General features: G+C 37.1%; 1 long non-coding RNA gene across 1 annotated transcript in view; it reads left to right on the top strand.

Annotated features, from left to right (window-relative positions):
* The window catches only part of LOC117169606, a 17,463-nt gene extending 11,562 nt beyond the window's left edge, over positions 1-5,901 (top strand). The window contains exons 3-5 of the long non-coding RNA XR_004466688.1: positions 68-310; positions 533-782; positions 4,832-5,901. This is a non-coding gene — a long non-coding RNA (uncharacterized LOC117169606). The remainder of the gene's footprint in view (positions 1-67; positions 311-532; positions 783-4,831) is intronic.
* The last annotated feature ends 1,155 nt before the right edge of the window (positions 5,902-7,056 follow it).

Below are 7,056 nucleotides of genomic sequence, written 5' to 3' on the forward strand. Positions count from 1 at the left end.
TCGAAAGAGTTCCACTATTGTAAAAAAATGGTCAGCACTGCATTCAAAATGAAAATTCGATTTGCAGAAACCTTTAGAGAATCCAGACAAAAACTATAGTACTACATAAAACTGTCAGACGTTGATTCTGACGACGCAATAAATATGGATAATTTAAAAATATCCAGACACTTGCGCTGTGCAAAAAAGTTCTCTGAGGATGACTCTGAAATGAAGGTGAAGCGAGCACCCGCGTTTAAAGTAAAGAAAAGCTTCTTGCCAGCACCTTCTACCGTTTCCAATTTCGGAGATAAATGTATTCCAGAAGGTGGTAAGTACACTAATATTGTAATATTTTTATTCGAATCATACAAAGAAAAGTATTAAAGTGCTGCTTTTGTCTTTAATTACATTATTTGCCTGCAAATACCATACGCTTAATCTTTAACGGTTGACTAACATTGTGGAGTTACACAAAATGTAAGGCACATCATTGTCCCAATTTTTTACGAATACAGACAGAGCACGAAATACATCAAATATCTCCAAGCAGGTTTCCTTAGAAAACCACAGAAAACAACAGTATGCAGTCATAAGGTTGCAAAATCAAGATTTCTTTGATGTCATTCGCACACATTGGGCGGTTTTTAACGACTCCGTTAAAATAGTTTTCACCTTGTTTCCTGATTTGGATTCGGGAAAAGAGTTAGATAAAGTTTTAATAACAGGTGAGAAACCAGATGCAACATGGGCGGATGAAAATGGCGAGCCATGGATAGTTTAAACTTTTGTTGACAATGCAGGTGAGTTGCCTCCATCTTTATCTAAAATTACAACTACAGTTTATACACTTTTACATTCTCATTCATGAGGGTGTATTGTAATCGCTCAAATTTTCTATCCCTGGTTTTTAAGATTTTTACATTTCGGCGCTCACAGAGTGCAAAAATCATGAAATTTTGTCGGTGTGTGTATGTATGGTTTCCTGAATGTTGTAGCTACGCTATCTTTTGAAAGGATTTTCCAATCGAGTTAGCCTTTAATATACTTCTTAAAGTTCCCAAGATGAAGGTTAAGATCGTTAAGCAGAGATTTCCAACCAAAATACAAAACTTCGAGATTTTCAAAAATTTGAAAATGTTTTCAAATTTTCTTAAAGACGGGTAAAAGACTTACAATTCATCCAAATAACATTTTCAATTTCGATGAAAATTAGAAGTTATATACTTTTGATAATTTTGAAAATGGTCACAAAAAATAGAAGAAAAAACTTTCCGATAGTTAGGATTAAAGTGCACCAACAAAAATGAACTTAGTAAAGGGGGGAATAGAAGTGGATGAGTTGAGGACTGCAAAATGAAAAAAAGGAGGTCAGAAAGGAATTAAGAAAGTGGAGAAAAGAAAGAAGTAATGGGGAAGAATATAGGAAAAAAGAAAGAGTATACTGAGTTATGTTATTGAATGAAAGAGGAAGAGAATAAAAGGTTTGAGGAAGAGGCGGAGAAGGATAGGACAGAAGAAGAGGTATTGGGGGTAGTAAACAGAGAAAGAAAAAGAAGAAAAAGAGTAAACCAAGATATTGAAATGATAGAATGGAAGAAATATTTTTTGGATTTGCTAGGAGGGGTAGAGAGAAAAGTTATGAGGGAGGAAAATATGGTAGAGAAAGAGTTGAGGAACAGAAGGACCTAGAAGAATGGGCATGGATAATGTGTAATAGAGTATGGAGAACAGAGGAGAGGGGTGGCCAGAGTTATAGAAGGAAGAAGTAGTTATACCAATAGCAAAGAAAGGCAAGGGAGAGGAGGTTAAAGATTATAGGGGGGTGACGTTGATGCCAACACTGTATAAAGTATATGTAACTATTCTGTCGAAGAGATTGAAGATAGAAGTTGAACAAAAAAGATCGAGTCACCGAATCAGACAGGGTTTATAAAAGAAATGGGGGTAATGGATAACATATATGTTCTGAACTATCTAGTAAATAAGAGAATTAAAAGGGAAAAGGGGCAATGATAGCAATATTCGTGGACTTAAAGGCGGCGTTTGACTCATTAGACTGAGGAAAAATAGAAAAAGTTATGATAAAAAAGGGGATAAGAGAGGGATTATTAAGGATAGGGAAGGAAAAGATATATACACTGGCATACGCAGACGACATAATGTTGATGGCAGAGGATGAAGAAGGGATGGCGGTATTAATTACAGGATTAGAGAAATACTTAGATGGGAAAAAGCTGAATGTAAATGTAGAAAAGACAAAGATAATTAGGTTTAGAAAAGGAGGGGGAAGGAAGAAAGAATGGACAGGGAGATGGATAGGAATAAAGTTAGAAGAAGTTTAAGAGTATAGATATTTGGGATATATCTTGCAAACGAATGGAGATCATACAGCTCATATAAGAGAAAGGATAAAAAAGCAGCAGGGATAATGAAACAGACATGGGGAATAGGAAAAAGGTCAAAAAAATTGGAGAAGGAGAATATGGTTATTTGATACGCTGGTATGAACGGTATCAGGTTATGGAGCAGAGATATGGGGATGGAAAGAAAGGAAAGATATTGAGAGTTTACAAGAAAGGTATATAAGGTGGACACCAGGGGCAGACTGGAGGACGCCAGGATATATGGTGAGAGAAGAAGCGCAAAGGGATAAGTTAAGTATTAGAGCGGGAAAGAGGGCATGGAAATTTAAGACGAAGCTGAGGGAGGGAAAGGGAGGGGAGTTGGTGAGAAAGTGTTTGATGGAGGTAGAAGAGAGGAGAGGGAGAGCTATCTAATTAACGAGATGGGAAGAAGAAAGGAGGGAGTTCTTTAATAATAGAGAAATAGGAGACAGGTCTAGAGTAAAATATGAAGAATTGGAAAAAAGGGAGAGGGAAAGACAATTAATAGAAAGATAGGGCGCGATTGAGGAATCAAAATACAATAAATGGTATAAGATGATAAAAAAGGAAGGGGTGCCAAAGTATTTAGAAAAATATTGGGGAGAGAGAAGGTGGACCAGAATAGCAAGATTTAGATTCGGAAACAAGGTAAGGGAGGGTATGTACTGGGAAAAAGAAGAGAACAGAAAGTGTAGAATATGTGAATGGGAGGAGGAAACATGGGAGCATGTATGGGAAGGATGTAGGAGGGGAATGGAAGATAAAGGAAGTTGGCAAGAAAATGTGGTTAAGATTCTAGGGGAAGATGGATTAGAATAAGAATGGATGAAGGATTGTAAGTAATGGTAAGGTCAAAGTTAACCCATTATGTCCCGTAATTATTTTTGTTTGATTTTAAGCTTGAAACATACAGAGTTGATTACCTTGACTGTTAGTAGCTAGGGAAAAATAGATTTAAAAATTCTGGATCACTAGGGGGCTCAGTAATTGAGGTTTCGTAATGCCGTACGGCATCACTGGGCGCTAAGCGTTACTGGATTTCGATAGGCTGAATAAGTTACTAGACTCTTAAAACTTCAATAAAACTTTATTCAAAACATAACTGCGTGCTAGTAAATTATGAATTTGTAGGGTAGGAATTATTTTACTCTGTATGATAGGTCATGCAACAGCCGACACAAAGCCCGACTTTGCATTTATGGCACATCATTCGTGTCTGCGATGTGTACACTTCCAATGCACATCTCTTTCGCTTGTTTTCTTGATGTGAGGTACTCAGTTGCAATGTGGCGGCGAAAATTCAGCTGGCTGATTTGGTTGTTCCTACGATGTACTATCCAGGCATTTTGAATTTCTTCGTCTACCATCCATGTAAAGATTGACCAGTAAAACTTCTTATTTCCCATACGAATTCTGTAGGCTCCAATATTCGCATCCATTTGGTCAGTTCCTCCCATTCCTTTGTTGTAATTGGCAACAGCAGGCGGGCGAGTGCAATTTACATTTTTTTTCTTCTCTCTCGAATATCTCTTGACGTACGAAAGCGGTTGCACACCAAAATCAGTCGAGCCCATTGTTACCACCCCGTTGTCCTTCCAGCGAATGAACAGTATTCCGTCCTTTCTCTCCAGAACTGACTCATACGTTCCTCTCGGCTGTTTGGCAAATGCTTTCTTGTCAGGTAAGACCAGCAAAGTTCTGTTTGGTTTTGGATTTCTGGTCCTTTTCGCCACTCATCCACGCCTCACAATTTGAGTTTTGACATTTCTGATCCTGAGTTTTCGGAAGGCGATTTTCTCGAAACGTTCCTTTAGCAGGACTATCCTCGAAATTTCAAGTATTTGAACAAGTTGGTTCTACTGAAAAGGTTGTCAAAAAAGAAATCAAGGGGCAGAGTCTAAATAGAATGGGGAAGCTCATTCATCATTTCGACAAATGGGGCTGCGCACTATCCAAAAAGTAGGTTGGATTGATATGCAATTTTTGGATCAGCACCTTGGTACAAGTTGAAGTTGAGCAAGTAACCCTCACTAGAATTCAGACACCACATTTTGTACCCGAAACGAATGGGTTTACCTGGTATGAACTGCTTCATGTTGTGTCTTCCAAAGAATTTCACCATACTTTCGTCATAATTCAGAAGCTCTGTTGTGACCGCGGAATTTGCGATACATCTTTCTTTCATTTTGTCCATCAGTTGCCGCAGTTTCCAAATTTTGTCATGCGGATCGAGCTCCCCATTGTCAGCGAAATGAATGTACTTTAAATCGTGTACATTCTATTTCGCCTCATGGCGTTGAACACGAAATCATTGTGTAAATCTTGCTTGGAATCCCAGTATAGGCACATCGGCGGTACATGTGCGTACCCTGAGTAAATCATAATACCAATGAAGCATTTGATTTCCTCCTTCGTAATTTTTGGGTCTTCATCGTTTTTGAATAGGGCGTACTTCTTTGTTTCAGAGGCAATGTATTCAAAGATGTCATCGGTGAAAAATCGTTCAAAGGTTTCAGTTGGAGTGTCACCCAAATCCAAATCAGCTGGCGCAGTGGTAGGGAAAAAGCGGTTTCTTCGCGGTTCAAAATCACCTTCAATGATTAAAGGGGTCGGTTTCCCCTCCTTCAGTCTTTTTTGTATCCAATCGTCCACAGAATTAGTGGAGGGATTGGAAGTAGTAGGAACATTGTTACCTTGACTAGATACATTCCGATCGAGAGGTTCCGAGGGATGCGTGGAATCGATAACGTCCTGTAGATCAAGCTGGGTGCGAACATCATTACTGAAAACTACTTCCGCTTGGGCTAGAAGCTGTCTTCCCGAAAGGTGGCGGATCTCCCCATCTTCATCTTCGTCCTCGGATTCCTCATCAGTTAGAACTGCAGGAGCAGGAGGTTCCATGAAAACCATCTCAGGTTGTTGTTCAGCAGCATCGTTCTCCTGGAGGAGTTCTACAGCTTCCTGGACTGTGAGACCGGGCCTGACAAAACCAGTACCACATAAGTCCCAGGGATGCCGTATGGCACATGTGCCAATATTGATCGCATACAGACATGAATTATGGATAAAAACATTACTAAACATGATTTTCATTGCTCAAACATGTCAGCTAACTAGTGAAATACCGATAATAAAAAAAGAATACTGAAAAATATAATACTTACGTCAGCAAAGCTTGTAGAACGTCAATGTCAAAAAAGGAGTCCATAATTGGTGGAATCTACAACTGCTGGAAAAAGAATGAGAGGCCGGCTTCCTCCTCCCCAACGTTGCTAAGTACCTCAGGAACATGAAAGGACGTGCACAAACTTGAACTCGCGTGCATAGAGTTCCCAAGAAATTCATGAACAGACCTGCCGACGCTGTTGCCGTTCGGCATCACTGGGACATAATGGGTCAAGTAGACTAAGATGCGTTTGCGTTCTAATGCTCTCTCTCTCTCTCTCTCGCTTGCACTCTCGCTTTTGTTCGATCACTCACTCGTTTACTAATAAGTCCTACATTGCGCTATCACAAGAAATAGAAATAAGAAACTAGATATAAGACTTTACGTAAATAGTTGTAAATAATTGTATATATAGAAAGGATAACATTGTAAAAAAATATAGATATAGATATAAACGGAAAGATTGTAAGGAATGGAAGTCATGTAAGCCCTGAGGGGACACACTATGAATAAAGAAGAAGTTGATGTATATTACTGTATTTAACTATGTTGCTGAAAACTTTTTTTCTAATTAGTTTTTTATTATTGAAATTTTACTATTCTATTTTTGGTTAAAAACTGATTACTTTTAGTTCAAAATTTATTTCTTTGCTTGATAGTTCGACAGTTTGTTAGAAAATTTTTCTCTTTGATGGAAGAATAATTCTTATTTGAAAAATCAAGATTAGAAAGCCGTATTTTTCAGTTCCGAATATCCCCTACTGCGTCTTTCGTTGAAAAAATGATTTTAAAGTATAAATTCAATTATTTGGTCTTATGTCACACTTTTTTGTTGAAAGTTTTTTATTAGTTCTTATTTGATAGAAATGAACTTTCTTGGTTAAAAATGTATCTTTTTATTGAAAATTTGAATATTCTAATTACAGATTCACTATTCTGGTACAAAATTCATCTTTTTGGCTTGAAATCAAACTATTACAGTTTGAAGAGTCACAATTTGAGATGAAAATTCATCGCATTGTTTGAAAATGCAACTATTTTTTTTCAAATAGGTTTTTTTGTTGTTGATATTAATTTTTTTAGAACTAAAAATGTAACTATTTAACAAATTATCTTCTTTTGTTGAAAACTCATCTTATCGGTTTAAAATTCATCTATTTCAGTTAAAAATTTATTATTTTAGTTAAAAATGCTTCCCTTCCCTACCGATAGAAATTTTTGAGTATATTCTACAGATTCTCTAGGGTCAGAGAAACTCGGAGAAATTCTCCGCAGGCACTCAGGTAGATATATTTAAAGATCCAGGTAGCTCTTTTAAATGTTTAAAGGCTTTAAAGTGTTCTTTCCGAAATTTAAATAGAAATACGATCATAAATAACAAGTAGATAGGCTGAAATTGAAATAAAAATTCGATCATAAATAACAAGCAGAGGCTATATTAATAGAGTAGCCGACACTCAAGGGTCCTTTGTTAAGCTTTCGGATAAAATTTGAAAAAAGATATTTTAAATTTTTATATATATT

This window comes from Belonocnema kinseyi, chromosome 3 (genome assembly GCF_010883055.1).
Source record: "Belonocnema kinseyi isolate 2016_QV_RU_SX_M_011 chromosome 3, B_treatae_v1, whole genome shotgun sequence".
In the NCBI taxonomy this organism is placed as follows: domain Eukaryota; kingdom Metazoa; phylum Arthropoda; class Insecta; order Hymenoptera; family Cynipidae; genus Belonocnema; species Belonocnema kinseyi.